Source organism: Triticum aestivum, chromosome 2B, assembly GCF_018294505.1.
Source record: "Triticum aestivum cultivar Chinese Spring chromosome 2B, IWGSC CS RefSeq v2.1, whole genome shotgun sequence".
NCBI classification, from domain to species: Eukaryota; Viridiplantae; Streptophyta; class Magnoliopsida; order Poales; family Poaceae; genus Triticum; species Triticum aestivum.
Window position 1 is genome coordinate 536,506,268 of NC_057798.1, and position 23,342 is coordinate 536,529,609.

The window sequence follows — 23,342 nt, forward strand, 5'->3', positions numbered from 1 at the left end:
ATGGTACTAGTAAGTAGAACGCCCACGGTTTCAATAATACTTGTGTTTCCGATTGTAACGTGACAACACTTGTTCCAAAATGACTTTGTTGATTGTTAATGTGTGCGCCTTCGCAAATCGGACTGCAAATTTACCACAGCATGTTGGTGCCATGTCATGGCACCAAGCCAAGTTTCATTATTTTCATGCGTGTTTTGGATTTACAGGAATTAAAAAACTAAGTTTCTCAATGTTTCCAACCCAGCCACGACGCCCAGAATTTTGAATTTCATTCCCATTTCTTGCATGGAACCTAGAAATTTACCCGAGGACACACATGTGATTTTCAACCAACTTTGGTGCACTGGAACATGTGCTTGTATTTCAAATTTGAATTATGCACACAAAGGTGACACGTTCCCTCCCAGAACCACGAGCCTTCTTGAGAGAAGCTCCGATTTGCAAGAAGCTTATACCAAAATTTGTTCCTATTCGGCCAATTTTTTTACCACGGCATGGTACTACCATGACATGACACCATGCCAAGTTTCATGATTTTAAAACCAAGTTTCTCAATGTTCTCGACCGAGCCACGATGCCCAAATGTTTGAATCTTATTCTCATTTTTTGCATGGGAGTAGAAATTCACCCGAGGACACAAATGTGATTTTTCAACCAACTTTGGTGCATGGGAGCACGTGCTTGTAGTTCAAATTTGAATTATGCACATTAAATGACCAAAAACTCAATTAATGTGTAAATAAGGCCAAACGAAGCCGGAATAATTCCAAAATTTAACAATGCACTCATGTAGTTCTATGTTGCCTTTGTAAATAAACTCAAGGGGGACAACATATATCGTTTCGCACTCAAAGGTGACACGTTCCCTCTCAGAACCACGAGCCTTCTTGAGAGAAGCTTCGGTTTGCAAGAAGCTTATACCAAAATCTGTTCCTATTCGGCCATTTTTTTACCACAACATGGTAGTACCATGACATGACATCCATGCCAAGTTTCATGATTTTCAGACGTGTTTTGGATTTACAAGAATTTTAAAACCAAGTTTCTCAATGTTCTCGGTCGAGCCACGATGCCCAGATGTTTTAATTTTATTCTCATTTCTTGCATGGGACATCCCGAGGACACAAATGTGATTTTTCAACCAACTTTGGTGCACGAGAGCATGTGCTTGTAGTTCAAATTTGACTTATGCACATTAAATGACCAAAGGTGACACGTTCCCTCTTAGAACCACGAGCTTCCAAATCGGCCCAATTTTTTACCACAACAAGTTAGTGCCATGACATGACACCATGCCAAGTTTCATGATTTCCAGCCGAGTTTTGGATTTACATGAATTTAAAATCTATGTTTCTCGATGTTCTCGGCAGAGTCATGACACCCTGATGTTTGAATTTCATTCTCATTTATTCCATGGGACCTAGAAATTCAACCAAGGACACACATGTGATTTTTCAACCCACTTTGGTGCACCGGAGCATGTGCATGCAATTCATATTTAGATTATGCACATTAAAAGTCCAGAAACTCAATTAATGTATAAAAAGGCCAAATGAACCCAAAATAATTCCAAAATTTAATAGGGCACTCATATAGTTCTATGTTGCCTCTGTAAATAAAATCAGGGGGGAGGCAGCGTATATCGTTTCGCACACAAAGGTGACACGTCCCCTCTCGGAACCATGAGGCTTGTTGAGAGAATCTCCGGTTTTGCAAGAGGCTTATACCAAAACTTGTCCCAATTCAGCCAAAAATTATACGTATGAAAACAGGGTTTAGATTATCCCGAACATCTCGCTACCTAGACCAATAATGTACTATGATTTGAATTCAACATAAAATGGATATAGATATTTGAATTGGAGAGCGTATGGTACATGCAGTTCATAGTGAAATATGATTACTGCTATATGCATGTCTTTTTGTTATCAAGATAATATTTAAATTATTGTATAACTTGACAACAATCGTATTCAAATAAGGAAAATTGATTCAAATTTAGTCCATATGGTAGACGACAATATATATGTTCACATGGTGGAGTAAAATGTTCATATATGATGGAAGATCAAAATGTACGACTACATCAATTATAAACCGCAAGGTCACCTAATGATATATTCGAATTCAACATAACGTGGATTCAAAAATTGAAATTCAAGATCATGGCATCTGTAATCATATAAAAAGGGACATTACTCTTTCTTAGGTGGGTTTGATTTGTTTTTTGTTGTTGTTGAGGGAAGTGCGAATTGATTTGGTACTGTGCAGGGTAATCTTGTTCTATTGATCTTTTTTTACATTTTTCTTGTAGTTTTTTCAGTGGCATCTATAGCAATATAGTAAAAGGGGACATGACTCTCTTGTGTCTTGTATGATAGTTTACACGTTAAGTTTGTTCTGCCGAACAAGGAATCCGCACCTTGTTATCCCGAAATTTTCAAGCTCGAGTATCTTTTGTCTCACCTGCTTTGAAACTCCCGCTTCTTCAACCCGCGCCGCGCCTTGTTCTCCCGAAATTTGGACGCGCGCGAGAACTCCCTCCTCATCCGAAATCACTCCCGCAGCCCAGACACGCGAAATCCCCCTTCTACCCCTCAGCCAGAAATGAAGCTCCACGTCGCGGTGTCAAAACCGGTGGGAGTACGCTGGTAACTTACCCTACATTTTAGAGAAGCGCGTCCCTAAGCTTGGATCCCCCCTCCCCCTTCGCCCCCCATTCGTACATCGAGGCCGCCAAAACCCGCGAAACCCCATGCTCCTCCATCGGCCTCCCAACTTCCGTCGGCCTCCCAAAGCCAGAGGTGAGCAGCCCGAGGTCACGATGCTCAGGAGGTCCCCTTTAGCGCGCAAGCAGCCGCCGAAAGATGAGAAAGGAAACCAACGTTGCCGCCACAGAGCTACATTTAGGTGGGGGTTATGTGTTGCGTCGATCGACTGTTGCAGGCGCAAAATTTATCTCAAAAGTGCGGAGCCATTCCATCGCGTTGCGCCAGGCTTGGTCGTCGGCACCTGGGTTAGGTATTCGCGAGCTCCTCCTCTCCTCCCCTTGCTTTCCTTTAGGCCCCGGCCCTCGAGTGAGCTCAGCCACCGCTGGTATGCCAGGTCGCGATGAAGTGGTCAAGTCCAGGGGGTGAGGGCTGGAGAGCCAGTAAGAGCTCTTGAGTCGCGATGCTCAGGAGCCCCCCTTTTAGGGTGCAAGCGGGCCGCTCAGGAAGGAGAGAGAGAGAGAGCTTGTGATCCCACCCGCGGTTGGCCTCGTAGGAGTTCCTGCAAACCAACACAAGAGGGGCATGGATCGCCACTATGATTGTCGGCCGGCCATTGGTTGCTCCGAGAGTGGCGAGGGCACTGAGGGCCTGGTGAGGTGACGCTTGCGGGGCTGCCTCGGGCCAGAGCTTGACCACTCAAATTTGTCAGCGTTGCAGGGACGGACCCATGCACAGAAACCGTGCTAGCGTGAGAAGCTCCAGTGGTAGGTGCCAATCGAACAGGTGATAATCGCGGCAGATTAAGCATGCAAGGCAAATCACCTTAGATAATGCAGGAGAGAGTACAAGTCACAGGGTCTAGCCCAAGCGACTTAGGGGATGATGCAGCCCGAGGGGCACCCCCTAGCAAAGTAAGCTTAAGACATAGGCAAAATGGGATACATGCCGCAGGGACGGACCCATGCGGCCTAGGAATGATGCAGCCCTCGGGGCGCTCCCAGTTGAAATGAACTTGGAAGATGTCACCTGGTTCCATTGCAGATGAAGGGGTGTTGGAGTAGCTGGGGACACATAGTGAAGAGCTCGGCCCTCACGAGCCACCAGAGTCCTGAGCCTCGGGAGGCTCCGGGGCCCCTGGTGGTTCTCTAAGGACCGCCTCCATCTCCTCCAGAACCTCCTGATGCCTGGCCTCCTAAGCCGCCAGAATGCTCCGCAGATGTCGCTGGTGGACTGCAGCCGCGTTTGGCAGGCCGAGGGGCATGCGAACGTAGCTGTACGGTGGACCCTTGCAGTGTCCTGAGCACGTAGGCCAGAGGCGCTCCTGAGACGCGGCTCGATTGAGCCCTGGTACATCGACGCAGACGCGCAGCCCGCCATCCTCGCCTGGATGAGGAGCCACGCCAGGCAGGCGGCGATCGTCGCGTATGACTCGTGATTCTTGAAGCTCCTGAGTGATCTCGGTGATGAACTCCTGAGGGTTAGGTCTCCCTTGCCTCATGCCTTCCTGAGGGAAACTTGCTGCAAAGCACGCCTCCAAGTGGTTCCCGGGCGCCTCCCTCATGTTCCTGGCAAAGTCTGAGGCCGTCCAGAAGAGAGCCCACGAGCCCTGCCCGAGGAGGGTGCTGGGCGCGCCTTCCTATGCGTCGGAGGGAGGCGCCCCTTGCGCGGGCGCAGATCTTGGTGCCACACCTCCGGAGACGCCAATGTCTAGGATCCTTGAGCTGGGCGATGTTTTCTTCTTCTTGAGAGCTACTCCAGGGGGGTTCTCCCTCTTGCAGTCTGGGTCTTCAATTGAGGCAGCTTGAAAGGCGCGCTCGAGCAAGCACACCGCGTTCTTCTCTTCATAGGGGACTGTGATAACCCCGCCGCTTCCTCGCATCTTGAGAACATTGTAGCCATGGTGGGTTACCTCCATGAACTTGGCCAAGGCTGGATACCCGAGGATGGCATTGTATGGCAGTCGAATATGAGTGACGTCGAAGTCAATGAGCTCAGTTTGGTAGTTGTTGCGCTGTCCGAAGGTGACAGGGAGGCGAACCTGCCCTATCGGAAAGGTGGAGCCGTTAGTGACTCCAGAGAAAGGCTTGGTAGGGTGGAGCTGATCATAGGGCACTCGAAGGTTGTCGAACATCTCGACGGACAGGACGTTCAGGCCTGCACCGCCATGGGTGAGAGTCCGGGTGACTTGCACATTGCTGATGACTGGGGAACAGAGCATTGGGAGGATGCCGGCTGTGGCCGCACACTTGAGTTGGTCTGCTGAGCTAAAAGTGATGGCGCACATGGACCATATGAGTGGGCGTGTGGCCTCGAGCTTGGGGAGGACTGCATTCACCTCGCGAGCAAACTGCTTGAAGATGCGCTGAGAGGCTGGGGCTTGGGCACCACCCAGGATACAAGCGACGGCTCGCGGCTCCTGGAAGCCCCCAGCCCCCTCGTCCTGGTGGTGGTCATCATTCCTTCTTGGCAGCGACAACTGAGGGAGGCTTGCGTTGCCCTGCGGGCGGTCCTCGCGAGGCTGATCTCTCCAAGCTCCCTCACGAGGCTGGTCCTGCTGGCGATCCTCACGAGGGCGGTCACGCCACTCCTGGTGAGGGCCTCGGTCTTCCCAGCGTCCTCCGCCTCTTCCTCCTCCGCGGACGTAGCCCTGGTCGTTACGCTCGGGGCGCCGACTGATGCACCCTTTGCGAACGGCTCTGAGCTCTTGGCATTCATTGGTGTTATGGGTGTAGAGGTTGTGGTAGGTGCAGAATCAGCTACCCTTGGACAACTCCGGCTGGTCCCTATCGCGCTTCATGTCTAGCTCTGCAGCAAGCATGGCTGCTCCTTTACGCTTCATGTCCTTGGCCTTGGCCTTCTTCTCCTCTGGGTCTGCAGCTGGAAGCTCGAGGAGGGAGAGACCTCCCTCGTCAGCTCTTGCGCACTTGGTCGCCAGGTTGAATAGCTCTAGAGATGTGCACAGATCCTCGTGGATGGCTAGCTCTTCCTTCATCTTGACGTCTCGGATGACATCGGAGAATGCTAAGATGATGGCCTCCTCTTTTACCCTGGGAATCTTGAGACGAGCGTTGTTGAAGCGCTGGATGAACTTCTGCAGGGTCTCTCCAGGCTGTTGCTTGATGTGGCGCATGTCACCCACGGCTGGCGGGCGATCGCGAGTGCCCTGGAAGTTGGCGATGAACCACTGTGCATCTCATCCCAAGAGGAGATCGAGCCCGGGATCAGGTTCAGGAGCCAGGTGCGGGCTCCGTCCTTGAGCGCCATGGGAAACCAGTTTGCCATGACCTTTTTGTCTCCACTTGCAGCCTCGATGCCCAGCTCGTAGAGCTGCAGGAACTCTGTGGGGCCTTTGGTGCCATCGTAGCGAGGAGGCAGGTCCGGCTTGAACTTGCCGAGCCAGGCGACGCTACGCAACTCGGTGGTGAAGGCGCGACGGCCTACCGTGGCTACCAGAGCCTTCAGCAGACGCGGGGCCTGCTCTTGATGATCCTCGCGCGCTGCCGCCCGTGGCAACGCAGTGTCTTGGAGTGCTGGCGCAGGGATGCGGTCGTGACGCGCCGATGCGGGGAGCACGTGTGCGCCTTCTTGAGGACGAGGAATCTCCTGACAGATCCTTTCTTATCGCACGGGCGCTGGGTGCGGCGGGTCACGTCGAGGGGCCACGCGTGTTGGAGCCAAGGCGCCTTCTTGGGGAGTAAGTGGCGGAGGCGCCCCCTATGCCACATCGCCCATGGCAGACTGTGGGCGAGGAAGCAAGAGGGACTGCACGGGGGAACCCCCTGCGGTGCTGACGAGCTCGGTGATGCGAGCGAGCCACTCCTCGTAGAGGTCGTCGATGGGGCGGTAGTGCAGGAGCTCACGTGCCAGGAGCTCCATGGCGTGCGCGTCTGCGGGGGCGCAACGAGCGTGAGACGACGAACCAACTGGGGTCAGCGACGGAGTGGCGGTGCGGCCTTCCCGTTGCACTGAGGGGTGCAGTGAAGATGCTTGCTGTTCGTTCACCGCCAGGCCGGTGGCAGCGTGCACGGCGGGCGATGGAGAACGACGAGGAGCCCCACCGACGGGAGCCATATGGGCGACGTGGGCGGCGAGAGCGGCCCGGCGCTCGGCGTGAGCTTGGCGACCGTCCGCCATGGATGCAACGGAGCGGTGGGACGCAGACGAGCGGAGGAAATATTCCGGCGCACCCCTACCTGGTGCGCCAAATGTTGGATTTTGGGTTCCGGCAAAACCCTTAAGGTTCGAACTCTCGGGTCCGCGTGAAGATCTTTCTCCTATCGATCTAGTCCCTCGCCACGCCGTGGATCCAAGCTAGCAAGATGAACAACACAAGGGATGCGAGATTTATACTGGTTCAGGCCACCATTGTGGTGTAATACCCTACTCCAGTGTGTGGTGTGTGGATTGCCGCCTGGGCTGATGAGGAACAGTACAGGGGGAAGAACTGCCTCGCGGGGGGAGGAGTTCTTGTGCTGGTGTGGGTGATTCTGGTCAGGGTTCGATTGGTCGATCCCCTTCCTTGAGAGTGGCTAGTCCTATTTATAGAGGCCTTGTTCCTCTTCACAAATACTGAGTGGGAAGGGATTCCACAATGGCGGGATTTGAAGGGGCACTGCTAGTACAAGCTATCCTGACTAAAGGTGGTCTTCGACTGTCAAAAGCACTCGCGATTACGCCGCCTTGGGCTCCTGGTCCTGATCTTGTTGCACCGATAGGGAAACCTTTGCCTGACGCCTTGGTACTCCGCACCTGCGCTTGCCCCCTTAGCACCAAAGGGGAAATAAGGAGACTGCACTGGCCGACGCCCGCCTGGCGCCCGCCCGGTCTCGAACGTCATGGCTTGCATCATGTGCACCTCGCGAGGTACTCCTCGCCTTGATCTCTCCGCATCCTCGCGAGCCTACCTGGTGAGGCCGCTCCTGGGGAGGCCTTTTGCCATCCACCCCGCGAGGCTTGGCCCCTCGCGAGGGTCTTGTACCTGGGTTGATGTAGACGGGCCGAACTGGGCCACTGGTGAGCCACGCTGTAGGCCGAAGGCAGGCAAGTGTGGATACCCCCATATCCATGACGCCCCCAAATTTCTTCTAAATTTGTTAGATAATTTAGTGTAAGAGAAAATTGAGTGTTGTACGAACTTGTGATGTCAAAGAATAAAAGCGACAGACTACATAATAAAGGTTGCTATCATAAGGGGCACTACTGGAATCAGGATCTTTGCCGTCAGCTAGCTCTTTGCCATCTGCTAGCTAACAACAAAGAAGGTCTTTGCCATTAGCTTACAGAAAGCCGACGGCAAAGAAAGAACGGATGACAAAGAGGGTGTTTGCCGTCAGCCAGCTCTTTACCGTTCGCTAGCAGACAACAAAGAGGGAGGGTGGGCCACTAGCGAGAACCACCTCACGACCACTTTCTTTGTCGTCTGCTAGCAGACGGCAAAGCTTCTTTGCCGTCCATGAGCAGACAGCAAAGCTTCTTTGCCATCCATGAGCAGACGGCAAACAGAATAGCCAACCTAACGGTCGTTCCCCCATCCCCACCCCACAAGCTACGCTCTTTGCTGTCTGCTAGCAGACGACAAAGAAATTAAACCTAACTAAAAACATTCGGTCCCGTGGCCCACCCCTCTCTCTCTCAAGCACCTCACCCGCGCCGCCCCCGTGCCCGCCGGCCCCGCCGCCAACCCCCACCACCCCGCCGCCCCCGACCCCCACTGACCCCGCCTCCCCCGACAACCAGCACCCGCAATGCCCCCAACCCCCCATCGGCCCGCGCCCCCGCCGCCCACGACCCCCGCCGCCCGCTGCTCGTCGCTGCTCCACTCCGCCCCGCATCCCCGACACCCCAGACCCCCCGCCGCCCCGACGCCCTGCCTCTCAGGCCACCCCCGCCGCTCAGGCCACCCCCCGCTGCCCGGCGCCGCTCCGCCCCGTGGTGAGGTCTCTTTCCTTTTTTGTCTTTTTTTGTTGTTTTTTGATTTAGGTTTATTAGTTAGTTAGTTAGTTAGTTTTTTAGGTTAATTAGTTAGTTGTTTTATCCTACTATACATAGGTTAATTAGTTATTTAGTTATTTTTTTATGTTAATTACTTAGTTTTTTTAGGTTAATTATTTAGTTAGATAAGCCCAAGAACAAGGAAAGAAAGAAAGAAAGAAATAAGCCCTAAAAGGAGTAGGAGGAGAAAACATAGAAAAAGAAGAAGAAGAAAAAAGAAAACAAAAAAAGAAGAAAAGAAGAACTAAAGTCTACTGTCACTGGGACAAGCTTATTTCCACAGTTGTCGCAACTAAACCAAGTGTAGCTGGCGCTGCCGCTGCCGCTAGAGATGCGACGGATATAATAAGTCGGTCACAACCCCTCTTTAGTGTGGTTTGGTTTAGTTGCGACATTGATGTTTTCATGTTCTTCGTCAATCACCATTCCAGATAATCTGCCTTATTCTTGTAACTTGTCTCGAGCGAGGGAATAAGCCAACCGTTTGCTTTTTGGTTGAGGGCAATGCTTGCTTTTCCTCGTTTTTAAGGGATGATGACACTGGTTGTATCTATAGTGGGGCAAGAGTGGTGATCGACCTAGCCACTATCATTATCCAGCCACATTCCAATTGCAACCCATTTTAATACACCTTTTACTCGCAATCTGCTTCAACCACTGTGGGGTGTATTATTGGTCTCACGACGTGGTTCTTACTACAGCTAGTGTAGGATTCAAGTAGTTGATCCCATTTACCTTCATTATGAAAGACCATTGTTTGGGTGCATCCAACTGTTAAGAGCAACCTAAGCATTGTTAAGAAAACGTACGAGACCAAGTGTCCATGCACACACATGCCGTATCCAGATACAGTGATAGAGGAGTAAGTCATCAAACCATAGACATCAAATAAGTGTTGGTTCTTTTAGCGCTTATAGCTAGCTATGGAAATAAGCTGCCCCTCCCCAACTGATTTTAGAAACCCATCATAAATATTTTAGACAAGAGGAAGATGGAAAATAAGGAAAATGAAGATGAAAAAGAAGACAAGAGGAAGAAGGAAAAGAAGGAAGAAGAAGAAAAAGAAGTAGAACTGGAGATGAAAAAATAAGTAGAAGTAGAAGATGAAAAAATAAGTAGGGGAAGAGGAGTCGAGGGTCTAGGAGTCGAGAATCGAGGTGTCGAGGGGTCGAGGGTCGCCGAGGGGTCGAGGGATCGAGGATTTGCCATCCCGACCCCGACACCCCAACCCCGACACGACACCCTGACCCCGCCTCAACACCCCGACACTATGATACCGACACAACACCCGACCCCGACACGGCACCCCCGACCCTGACACAGCACCCCGACACAACACCCCCGACACCCCGACCCCCGACACGACACCCCGAGACCCCGACACGGCACCCCTGACCCCGACACCCCGACACGACACCCCGACCCCGCCTTGACACCCTGACACCGCGACTCCAACACAGCACCCCGACCCCGACACGGCACCCCGACCCCCACACAGCACCCCGACATGACACCAATGACACCCCGACATGACACCTGAGACCCCGACACGGCACCCCGACCCCGACACAGCACCCGGTGAAAGTGCAACTATCCGTAGGTGGTTTTGGTAATTCATAAACAACATATAGCTCATTGAGCTAATGCTATTCCAAGACTATTATTTCAGGAAGCTCAATGAATGGCATGGCATGGATGATGAAAGTGGATCCCCAAAATATCAAGGACAAAGGATTGGCTCAAGCTCAAAAGCTCAAGACTCTACATTTTATATTTCAGTGATCCAAGATCACATTGAGTCTATAGGAAAAGCCAATACTATCAAGGAGGGATGAGGTGTTGCTTAATGAGCCTCTTGCTTCATGTGCTTAGTGATATGCTTAAAATACCCTCAACTACTTTCTCACATCCTCATTTGACCTAAACCTAAAGCCAAAATCGGTCACACCGATTCTTTCTATCCGGCGCCACCGAGTTCAAATGTCATAGCCACTGCCACAAACCCTAGGCAAATCGCTCTCACCGATAGGGATCTCAGTCTCACCGAGATGGGATTGTAATCTCTCTGTTTCCCTTCGTAATGTTTCGATCTAACCGGAGTGAGCGATCGGTCCCACCGAGATTGCAATGTAAACTCTCTGTTTCCCTTTTGTAACATTTCGGTCTCACCGAAAAGAGCAAATCGGTCCCACCGAGTTTACCTGACCAACTCTCTGGTTAGCTAATTAACAAAATCGGTCTCACCGAGTTTGTGTAATCGGCCTCACCGAGATTACGTTATGCCCTAACCCTAACCATATCGGTCCTACCGAGTTGCATTTCGGTCCCACCGAAAATCCTAACGGTCACTAGGTTTACTAAATCGGTCTCACCGAGTTTGTTGATTCGGTCCCACCGAGATTGGTAAATTGTGTGTAATGGTTAGATTTTGTGTGGAGGCTATATATACCCCTCCACCTCCTCTTCATTCGTGGAGAGAGCCATCAGAACGAACCTACACTTCCAACTTACCAGTTCTGAGAGAGAACCACCTACTCATGTGTTGAGGCCAAGATATTCCATTCCTACCATATGAATCTTGATCTCTAGCCTTCCCAAGTTGCTTTCCACTCAAATCTTCTTTCCACCAGATCCAAATCATATGAGAGAGAGTTGAGTGTTGGGGAGACTATCATTTGAAGCACAAGAGCAAGGAGTTCATCATCAACGCACCATTTGTTACTTCTTGGAGAGTGGTGTCTCCTAGATTGGCTAGGTGTCACTTGGGAGCCTCCGACAAGATTGTGGAGTTGAACCAAGGAGTTTGTAAGGGCAAGGAGATCGCCTACTTCATGAAGATCTACCGCTAGTGAGGCAAGTCCTTCATGGGCGACGGCCATGGTGGGATAGACAAGGTTGCTTCTTCGTGGACCCTTCTTGGGTGGAGCCCTCCGTGGACTTGCGCAGCCGTTACCCTTCGTGGGTTGAAGTCTCCATCAACGTGGATGTACGATAGCACCACCTATCAGAACCATGCCAAAAACATCCGTGTCTCCAATTGCGTTTGAATCCTCCAAACCCTTCTCTTTACTTTGTTGCAAGTTGCATGCTTTAATTTCCGCTGCCTATATACTCTTTGCATGCTTGCTTGATTTGTGTGATGATTGCTTGACTTGTCCAAAGATTGCTAAAATCTGCCAAACTCTAAAATTGGGAAAAGGTTAAGTTTTTAATTGGTCAAGTAGTCTAATCACCCCCTCTAGACATACTTCAAGGTCCTACAAGTGGTATTAGTGCTTTGGTCTCCATTTGCTTTGATTTCCATAGCTTTTGGTGGTCATAGCCTTGGTTTCACAACCTAGGAGAGTATGGTGTCTAGCGAGGGAAATTATCACCATAGAGGTCCTTACTTTGATGGAACTAATTTTGCTAGTTGGAAGCATAAGATGAAAATGCATATTCTTGGACATAACCCCACTGTTTGGGCTATTATTTGTATTGGCTTGCAAGGTGAATTCTTTGATGGGAGAGAGCCGAACCGTGAAGCTAATGCGGAAGAATTGAAGATGCTGCAATACAACGCTCAAGCTTGTGATATCATCTTCAATGGATTGTGCCCTGAAGAATTCAACAAAATCAGCCGTCTTGAGAATGCAAAGGAAATTTGGGACACTTTGGTTGATATGCATGAAGGTACCGACTCCGTCAAGGAATCCAAGTTGGATGTGCTCCAAAGTCAGCTTGACAAGTTGAAAATGAAGGATGGTGAAGGTATCACTGAAATGTACTCTAGGCTTGCTCTTATCACAAATAAGATTGCCGGCTTAGGGAGTGAAGAGATGACTGATAGATTCATCATCAAGAAGATCCTAAAAGCATTGGATGGAAAATATGATACCGTGTGCACATTAATTCAAATGATGCCCAATTACAAGAATCTCAAGCCAATGGAGGTCATTGGTAGAATTGTTGCTCATGAGATGTCACTCAAGGATAAGGAGGAACTTCACAACAAGTCAAGTGGTGCTTACAAAGCCTCATGTGAAGCCCCCACATCATCAAGTGAGAAACAAACCTTCAATGAAGAATTGAGCTTAATGGTGAAGAATTTCAACAAATTCTACAAGAGTAGAAGAAAAGAAAGAAGCTCTAAGTCAAGGTCCTACAATGACAAGAGATCTTCCAGTCGAGAGCGCAATTGCTACAATTGTGGGAGACCCGGACACTATTCCAATGAGTGTACGACACCCTACAAAAGAAGAGAAGATTCTCCAAAGAGAAGAAGTATAAGAGAAGAATCACCACCAAGAGAGAGAAGGAGTAGAGATGATCGTTATGAACGAAGACCCTCACGGAGAAGCAATGATTCGGAAAGGAAGGACAAGTCATCAAAGAGCTACACCAAACAAAGACATCAAGCTCATTTGGTGAATGGGTATCCGGTTCCGACTCTGAACATCACTCCGAGAGAAGCTATCACTCCGACTCTGAACATACTCAAGATGAAGGTGTCGCCGGTATAGCACTTGTGTCAACCAACTCCTATGACATATTTGACTCACCAAATGAAGGAATTGGAAGATGCTTCATGGCTAAAGGCCCTAAGGTAACTCATCCCGAGTATGTTGATTTCAATAGTGATGAAGATGACTTGCTAGGTGATGATGATTTACTTGTTGACAACTCTTGTGATGAATACTATGATGAAACGTCAATTAATCATGCTAAACAAGATAAAACGAATGACAATGATAAGGAGAAGATTGAGCATCTAACTAAAGAACTAAACACTCTTAAGTTAGCTCATGAAACTATCTTCGAAAATCATCGAGAACTTTTAAGGGCTCATGAGAAGTTACGCTTTGAAAAGCTCAATCTTGAGCAAGAGCATGAGTTCTTAAAGGCAATCAATGATGATCTTCGCAAGAAAAGTTCTTCTTATATTGCCAAGCGTTTACTCTTATCTACTTACATGCCTCAAGTCAAGTCTAGTAACAAGAACAAGAAAGATTCTTCCTCTAGTAGTAACAATGATTATGCTAAATCCAATATTGTTGCTTCTAGTAATTCTCTTGATTCCACTAATGATACTCTTAGCCAAGTTACACTTGAGCAAGAAAATAGCTTATTGAAGGGAATTATAGAGAAAGGTGTATACAAGAGCCTTGCCGGGAGTAAGCAATTCGAGGAAATTGTACGCAAGCAAGGAAGGCACCGGAAGAATCAAGGTGTTGGTTTTGAACGAAAGTTCAATGCCAATGGAGTTGAGTGGGAAGAAGATCAATACCCCAAGACGAAGTTTGTTCCTCAACAAGAGAAGTATGATCCTACTTCCTTCAAGGGGACACAAGCACAAGATGATCTTCCACCACAAGACCACAAGAACAAAGGCAAGGACAAGCTTCAAGAGGAGATTGATACATTTGAAGAAGCACCTAAGGCCTTGGTCAAGTGGGTTCCCAAGACTACGTCAAGTTCTACTTCATCAAGCACAACTACTACACCAAGGATTCCCATCAAGATGATGTGGATCCCGAAGAAGAAGAACTAGAGAGTTCTTGAGGGTGACTCCGCCAACATTCTTCACTCATATCATTATGGCAAGGACAAGTGCAATCAACTTCCACATCTTGCACTAGTTCAAGGAGTCACAAACCCTCATGTTGGTAAGGCAAGGGACAAGGTAACCTAATGTTTTCATGGACATCATATTATGTGTGCATCACTCTATGTCTATGGATATTCTTGTTTGTTCCTTGTGGGACTAACCCGTGTAGGTATTGAAAGTGCAACTCACTCCAAAGGATTGCTCCAAAAGATCTACATCAATATTGAGCATCCACATCTTCAACACCTACATGAAGTCATCATCGACAAAACCCAAGGTTAGTTCATCCCTCTAAGGGGGGATCTCACATCTAGGGGGAGATTAACTCTAAAGAATTGAGTCAAAGCAACTCTAATGATGTGAACATATCAATGCATTATGTAAAAGTGGTAACCCCACTTGAGCTTAAACGATGAGTATGACCTATGATCAAATGTTCTCATTTGACTCCTAAGTCAATATACTCATATATAGATGACCTAGTCATCACCAATTGTTTGATAGATGCTAGAATTGGTTGTGCATGCTTTGCCACATATTTCATTTGTCATTTTATTGTGTGAGCATGTTGGTTGCATATTTTACTCATTCAAGGACATCCACTTGTTGTTTTGATTGATTGGTTTCTTTTTCTTTGACCAAGCGGATGGACAAGAATGCCTAAGAACCTTCTCTAGCTATCTATGCTTTTCTCGTCTCAAACTCTGTTCATGCTACATCACAAAATTTGATCAAGTCAGATTCGAACCACTCTGTGTGAGGAGCACTTGGAGTCCCCGATTCGTCATAGACTTAAACTTCCAAAAATTCTTTGTGATTTTCGGTCTGACCGATTCCTCCATTTCGGTCCTACCGAGATCACTAAGTCGATCTAGGTTTTCAATCTCGATGCAATCGATTTGAACATTTCGGTCACACCGAGTTGCTGTAACTGTTAACAGTTATGCATCTCGGTGCCACCGAGTTGTTCCACTCGGTCACACTGACAGTGTCGGGCTATATATACTCATGGGCAAATTTTGGAAAACTTTCTCCGAAACTCCTCGCCCGCGCATAGCTCGCTCTGCCTACTAGGTCTACGGATCGTCGATTTCGGTCTCCAGCCGCCTCCTGTCGCTGGTCTCCGCCGCCGTCAACGGATTTCTTCTCCGCCATTGCCGCCATAGCGAGTTCACCGCCGAACTAGGGTATGAACTCGATCACAGTGCTATCCTCATCTAATTCTCAGCACATTGTGTTCGTAATGCATCTTGCCACGATTGTGATACGCCTATCCAGTCAATATGATCCTTAGAATAGATGGGATTCGAAAATTTAGGGTTAGGTTTCCGCCGAAACCATCTCAGACCCACCGAGTTGAAAAACTCGGTCCCACCGATTTGGCTAACACCATTCCACTAGTAAGTCTCGGTCTGACTGAGAATTACAAATCGGTGTGACCGATTTTAGAACTTTGTGAAACCCTAGCAGTCTCGGTGCCACCGAACTACTCGGTCTGACCGAGTTCACTAGTTTAGGTTCCAAAACTGCTTCGGTATCACCGAGTTTGAAAATCGGTAGATCCGAAATGCTTTCTGTGGAAATTAAAACTAAGTTTTTTGAATCATTCTTTTGCAAAAATCTCTGCATTTTGTGATGCTCATCCACTCTATCTCATCTATAACTATTCACAGCGTCAGCAATCAGTGATTTGCAGCATGTCAGACCAAAGTGATAGCCAGGACAAGTCAGCAGAGCATATTCACATGAGTGAGGGCACTAGTCCCTCTAGCAGCTCAGATGAAGGGAGCAGAAGCACTCCAAGCAACTTGCCTAAAGCAGCCACAAGAGCTAGAAGGAAGAGAACCTCAGACTCTGAGGATGAGGATTATGTTGCTGTTGAAGATGAGGCTACTTCCAAGATGGTAGTGCTCAAGAAGGTGCTCAGCTCAACTGCAATAAAACCATGCATGAAGATCAAAAGGCCAGCAGGAAGACAACCAATGTCCAAAGCCAGAGGATCAACTCAAGTATCTGAAAAGCCTGATCCCAAAGAGCCAGCTGCAAAAGGAAAGAAAAGGAAGGAAAGGGTCAAGAAGACCATGGCCAGAGTTGTTGGGAAACCTTCCATGATGGAAGAGGGAGAAGAGGTTGCTAAACCAGCACCCAAGGCACAAAAGCTGATGGGTGATGCTTTAAAGTCAGGGGCTGCAACATGAAAGCCCAAAGAAGCACCCAAAGCTGCCTCCAAGCCCAAGATTGCACCAAAGAGAAATACCAGGAGTATACCAGCAGCTGAGAAGAACAAGGCCCCAATGCCTGAGGTTGCTGCTGAGGAAGATGAAGAAGGGCAGATCTTAAGGAAACTCAAACCCAAGATTCCAGACCACAATGATGCTCATCCTGTGGCTGAGAACATGAAGATCAGGAGAGACTCAGGGTTGAGGCTATGGAGAGAGTCAGATCCATATGCCACCAGGAGAAGGACTGTTGTAGATTACAGGTTCCACACCAAGGAGCAGCAGACTTCTATGAGACAATCTTGTTGGACAAGAAGCCCATAGTGTGTGATATGAGGTGGGTCGACTGGACCTACATGAAGGAAAATGAGGAACACTATCCTCGAGTGCAAGACAGTTTCATTGCTTGTGGAGTTGCAGATTTTGTTGGGCAGAAGCTCACCAACTGGAATGATGAACTCATTATGCAATTCTACTCCACAGCACATTTCTATCCAGATGGCAGGATAGTTTGGATGTCTGAAGGAACGAGATACCAGTCAACCATTGAGGAATGGGCAAGTCTGATCAATGCCCCAAAGGAGAGTGAAGATGACTTGGATATTTATGCCAAGAAGAAAATGGATCATAACTCAATGTCACATATGTACAAGGAGATCCCTGATGAAGCACTTGAGATTTTCAAGTTTGGATCAGTTCATTTTCTTCTGTCAGGGCTGCCTACGATCAGTTCCTAAGGCACACTCTTTTTCCCAAATGAGGTGATCACAACATGATTCGAGGGCATGCAATAAACTTGCTACATGTATTTGATGTGCCCCAGAAATTCAAGGTCATGAGCCTTATGGTTGAAACTATCAAAAGGACTGCAGCAGACCAGAAGAGAAGTTGTGGATATGCTCCACAGATTCAGGAGTTGATTAACTCAAAGATGGGCACAGGAAAATATCAGTTGGATAAAGAACATTTTTCTCTCTATCCAGACTTTGAGGACAATCAAGTTGTCATGAATGAGGATGAACCATCATCAGTGCAAGCTCAAGCAAAGAAGGAGAAATCAAGGAAAGAGAAGGGTGCCAAGATGCCAACTCAAGAGGAGGCATCTGAGTATTTCTTGAAGAACAGGCAGGAGCAGCTTGGTTACTTGATAGCATCAACACTAAGGATTGAGAAGGGGTTGGCCACCCTAACTCAAAACCGGGAGAGCCTGGAAAGGATCATGGAACAAAAATTCGATGATCTTGATGTCAAAGTAACTGAGATTCAGTCTGTTGTGGAACAACTTCAGGATGACATGCAGGAGAGGAAGGGCAAGACAACCACCGATGCATTTGCCAGAGTGCCTAGGGCTCAGAGTTCAGCTGCAGTGCCTGTGACAGACACACGAGCCACATCATCTGCACCAGCTACAGCTCCTACAGCTCCAGTGCAACCAGCTCCAGCACAAACTCCTCCAGCTCCATCTACATCAACTGAAGCCTTCGTCTAAGGAGTTATCAGGACACCACCACCACCACCACCTGAAGACCAAGCCTGAGAGATGATCTAGAACTATGCATTTTCTATGAACTTTTTGGTAACTTGTTGCCAAAGGGGGAGAAAAATGTATAGATCATAGGCTTCGAGAGAGATTTGCTGTTTTTTGTTCTCTCTTGTCTTCTTGGTTAAACTTGTTTGATTGCTTGAGATACTATGCAATTACCTGTGAGACATTGATGATCATGTGTTTGATCATAAGCTACACTTATGCATGTTTGATGATATTATCTTACCTATCCTTATATGATCATTCACTTTGCTTGGTGATAAGTGCATGTATTCAATCTTTATTATTTTGAGCGCTCCACCAAGATGTATGTGACATGGAAGAGTAACCCATAAGCCTAATTCCTTGTGCATTTGCAGTCCAAAGCAAATCTTAAAATATGCACAAATTTAGGGGGAGCTCTTGCTTATCACATACTTCTCAAAGCGACAATGTTTTTTAAACCTTATTATCATTTGTCGAAGCTTTGATCTATATGTTGTCATCAATTACCAAAAAGGGGGAGATTGAAAGTGCAACTATCCCTACGTGGTTTTGGTAATTCATAAACAACATATAGCTCATTAAGCTAATGCTATTCCAAGACTACTATTTCAGGAAGCTCAATGAATGGCATGGCATGGATGATGAAAGTGGATCCCCCAAAATATCAAGGACAAAGGATTGGCTCAAGATCAAAAGCTCAAGAATCTACATTTTATATTTCAGTGATCCAAGATCACATTGAGTCTATAGGAAAAGCCAATACTATCAAGGAGGGATGAGGTGTTGCTTAATTAGCCTCTTGCTTCATGTGCTTAGTGATATGCTCAAAATACCCTCAACTACTTTCTCACATCCTCATTTGACCTAAACCTAAAGCCAAAATCGGTCACACCGATTCTTTCTATCCGGCGCCACCGAGTTCAAATGTCATAGCCACTGCCACAAACCCTAGGCAAATCGGTTTCACCAATAGGGATCTCAGTCTCACCGAGATGGGATTGTAATCTCTCTGTTTCCCTTCGTAAAGTTTCGGTCTAACCGGAGTGAGCAATCGGTCCCACCGAGATTGCAATGTAAACTCTCTGTTTCCCTTTTGTAACATTTCGGTCTCACCGAAAAGAGAAAATCGGTCCCACCAAGTTTACCTGACCAACTCTCTGGTTAGCTAATTACCAAAATGGGTCTCACCGAGTTTGTGTAATCGGCCTCACCGAGATTACGTTATGCCCTAACCCTAACCATATCGGTCCTACCGAGTTGCATTTCGGTCCCATCGAAAATCCTAACGGTCACTAGGTTTACTAAATCGGTCTCACCGAGTTTGTTGATTCGGTCCCACCGAGATTGGTAAATTGTGTGTAACGGTTAGATTTTGTGTGGAGGCTATATATACCCCTCCACCTCCTCTTCATTCATGGAGAGAGACATCAGAACAAACCTACACTTCCAACTTACCAGTTCTGAGAGAGAACCACGTACTCATGTGTTGAGGCCAAGATATTCCATTCCTACCATATGAATCTTGATCTCTAGCCTTCCCAAGTTGCTTTCCACTCAAATATTCTTTCCACCAGATCCAAATCATATGAGAGAGAGTTGAGTGTTGGGGAGACTATCATTTGAAGCACAAGAGCAAGGAGTTCATCATCAACGCACCATTTGTTACTTCTTGGAGAGTGGTGTCTCCTAGATTGGCTAGGTGTCACTTGGGAGCCTCCGACAAGATTGTGGAGTTGAACCAAGGAGTTTGTAAGGGCAAGGAGATCGCCTAATTCGTGAAGATCTACCGCTAGTGAGGCAAGTCCTTCGTGGGCGACGGCCATGGTGCGATAGACAAGGTTGCTTATTCGTGGACCCTTCTTGGGTGGAGCCCTCCGTGGACTCACGCAGCCATTACCCTTCATGGGTTGAAGTATCCATCAACGTGGATGTACGATAGCACCACCTATTGGAACCACGCCAAAAACATCCGTGTCTCCAATTGCGTTTGAATCCTCCAAACCCTTCCCTTTACTTTCTTGCAAGTTGCATGCTTTAATTTCCGCTGCCTATATACACTTTGCATGCTTGCTTGATTTGTGTGATGATTGCTTGACTTGTCCAAAGATTGCTAAAATCTGCCAAACTCTAAAATTGGGAAAAGGTTAAGTTTTTAATTGGTCAAGTAGTCTAATCACCCCCCTCTAGACATACTTCAAGGTCCTACACCCGGACCCTGAAACGACACCCCCGACACCGCGAGACCCCGACACGGCACCCCCGACACCGACACGACACCCTCGACACCTCCCAAAAAAGGTGCTCTTCGACCTTCCAGAGGCTGAAGAGGTCATGTATTTGTGAATTATGAGTTAGGTCGGGTATTCAATTATTATTATATATATATATATTATTATTAATTAGTTCATGTTATTAGGTATTCAATTTTTTATTATCTTCATGATGATGATACACACTTAATTTTTTTAATTATGTCTATGTTGTACTAATTTCATTTACTCTTTGTCATTGCAGGTGTTGACAGATGTTGGGAGCGGGTCGAAACCGCTCCGAGCCTCCTTCGTCGGTGCATGCTGGGAGGTGTGTTGTTATTCCACCCCCAGCACCTTCGGAGAGCGCTGGTAGACAGCATGCAAACACCAACGGGCGCTTCTTCTTCAGCCGGGAGAGGTCGGGGGAAGACCAAGAGGGGTGCAGCTAGAGGTGGACGTGGCGGAGGGAGAGGTAGGAAGGTTGTTGCTTCTTCCTTGCCACCCCCCTAGCTAATTCTCTGGACCACCGGAGTCCTCCGTCTCAGGTGGACCCATCTTACTTGGACCCGTCTTTGACTCCGGTCCACGAGCCTCAGGCCGACGAGCCTCGGGTCACCGAGCCTACGTCCGACGAGACTCGGGTCCTAGAGTCTTCGTCCCAGGAGACTCGGGTCCCAGAGACTTCGTCCCACGTGACTCCGTAGACTAGTGTCCATGCTGATGGTGGCGAGGACACCTTTTCTGATGATAGCTATAGCGAGGGCGAGCTGGTAGAGGGGGGCAAGAAGGTCTACCGGTGTGGTGGTAAAAAGCTCCCGTCCATGCAGGTGACCCGTGACCAGAGGTGGTTGATTGAGCCTAACGGGGAGAAGTAAGTGCATTTACTATTTTGTAACATTTTTCTTTCATGTTTCTCCAAATTAATATCTAATGTGTTGGCCTTGTCATACTGCAGGGGTTGGATACACGGCTCTGGTGTCTGCAGGCCCAACCAGGTCCTTGGTGTGCTTTCTCGGCACCACTTCACGGGGTGGGTCACGTTTCCCCGTGAGGGTGAGGTTCCACAGCTAGCACTGACCTGGGAGTTGTACGAGGATGCCCCGGCCCCGCTAGAGGAGAGGGTCGTTGGTGTTGTGTGTGAGACGGTGGACGACATTGTGAGACGGCGGTTTTGGGTAATTTCTCCTTTACAGAATTAAAAATCAATAGTACCTAGTGATTGTACTAAGCAATGTTGTCTTGTTTGATTGCAAACCTTTTACAGGTGTCTTGAGGAACACGAGGCGGACACGGCTATGGTTCTCGAAGCTGAGTGCAAGCGTCTACTTCAGAACTTACAGCACAAGGCTCTGGTGCAGGCTGTTCGAGACTACTACACCTCGACTAACATCAGGAGGGCCAAGAAGAAGTGTCGCGGCAATTATCTGAGTAAGGGGTGAAGCAAATATGCCCTAGAGGCAATAATAAAGTTGTTATTTATATTTCCTTATATCATGATAAATGTTTATTATTCATGCTAGAATTGCATTAACCGGAAACTTAGTACATGTGTGAATACATAGACAATAGATAGTCTCTCTAGTATGCCTCTACTTGACTAGCTCGTTAATCAAAGATGGTTATGTTTCCTAACCATAGACATGTGTTATCATTTGATGAATGGTATCACATCATTAGAGAATGATGTGATGGATAAGACCCATCCATTAGCTTGGCATTATGATCATTACAGTTTTATAGCTATTGCTTTCTTCATGACTTATACATGTTCCTCTGACTATGAGATTATGCAACTCTATAATACTGGAGGAACACCTTGTGTGCTATCAAATGTCACAATGTAACTGGGTGAATATAAAGATGCTCTACATGTGTCTTCGAAGTTGTTTGTTGGGTTGGCATAGATCGAGGTTAGGATTTTTCACTCTGTGTATCAGAGGTATCTCCGGGCCCTCTCGGTAATGCTCATCACTATAAGCCTTGCAAGAAATATGACTAATGAGTTAGTTGCGGGATGAAGCATTACGAAATGAGTAAAGAGACATGCCGGTAACGAGATTGAATTAGGTATGAAGATACAGACGATTGAATCTTGGGCAAGCAACATACCGATGACAAAGGGAACAACGTATGTTGTTGTGCGGTTTGACCGATAAAGATCTTCGTAGAATATGTAGGACCCAATATGAGCATCCAGGTTCCGCTATTGGTTATTGATCGGAGATGTGTCTCAATCATGTCTACATAGTTCTCGAACCCATAGAGTCTGCACGCTTAACGCTCAATGACGATTTATATTATGAGTTATGTGTTTTTGATGCCCGAAGTTTGTTCGGAGTCCCGAATGAGATCGTGGACATGACGAGGAGTCTCGAAATGGTCGATACATAAAGATTTATATATTGGAAGGTTATGTTCAGACACCGAAATGGTTTTGGAAAGGTTCGGACATTTTCCGGAGTACCGGGAGGTTACCGGAACCCCCCGGGGATTAATGGGCCTTCATGGGCCTTAGTGGAAGAGAGGAGGCAGCGGCCAGGTGGAGGCGCCCCCCAGCCCAAACCGAATTGGACTAGGGGTGGTGGGTGCGCCCCCCCCGTCCTCCTTCTCCTCCACCTCTTTCCCTCTTCTCCTATTCCGAAAAGGAAAGGGGAATCCTACTAGGACTAGGAAGTCCTAGTAGGACTCCCCACACTTGGCGCACCCCCTAGGCCGGCCGCCTTCTCCCCTCCTCCTATATATACGGGGGCAGGGGGCACTGAGGGAGTCCTGGATTAGGGGGTGTCCGGATGACCGGACTATAACCTTTGGCCGGACTCCTGGACAATGAAGATACAAAATTGAAGACTTCGTCCCATGTCCGGATGGGACTTTCCTTGGCGTGGAAGGCAAGCTTGGCGATACGGATATGTAGATCTCCTCCCATTGTAACCGACTCTGTGTAACCCTAGCCCTCTCCGGTGTCTATATAAACCAGAGGGTTTTAGTCCGTAGGACGAACAACAATCATACCATAGGCTAGCTTCTAGGGTTTAGCCTCTCTGATCTCGT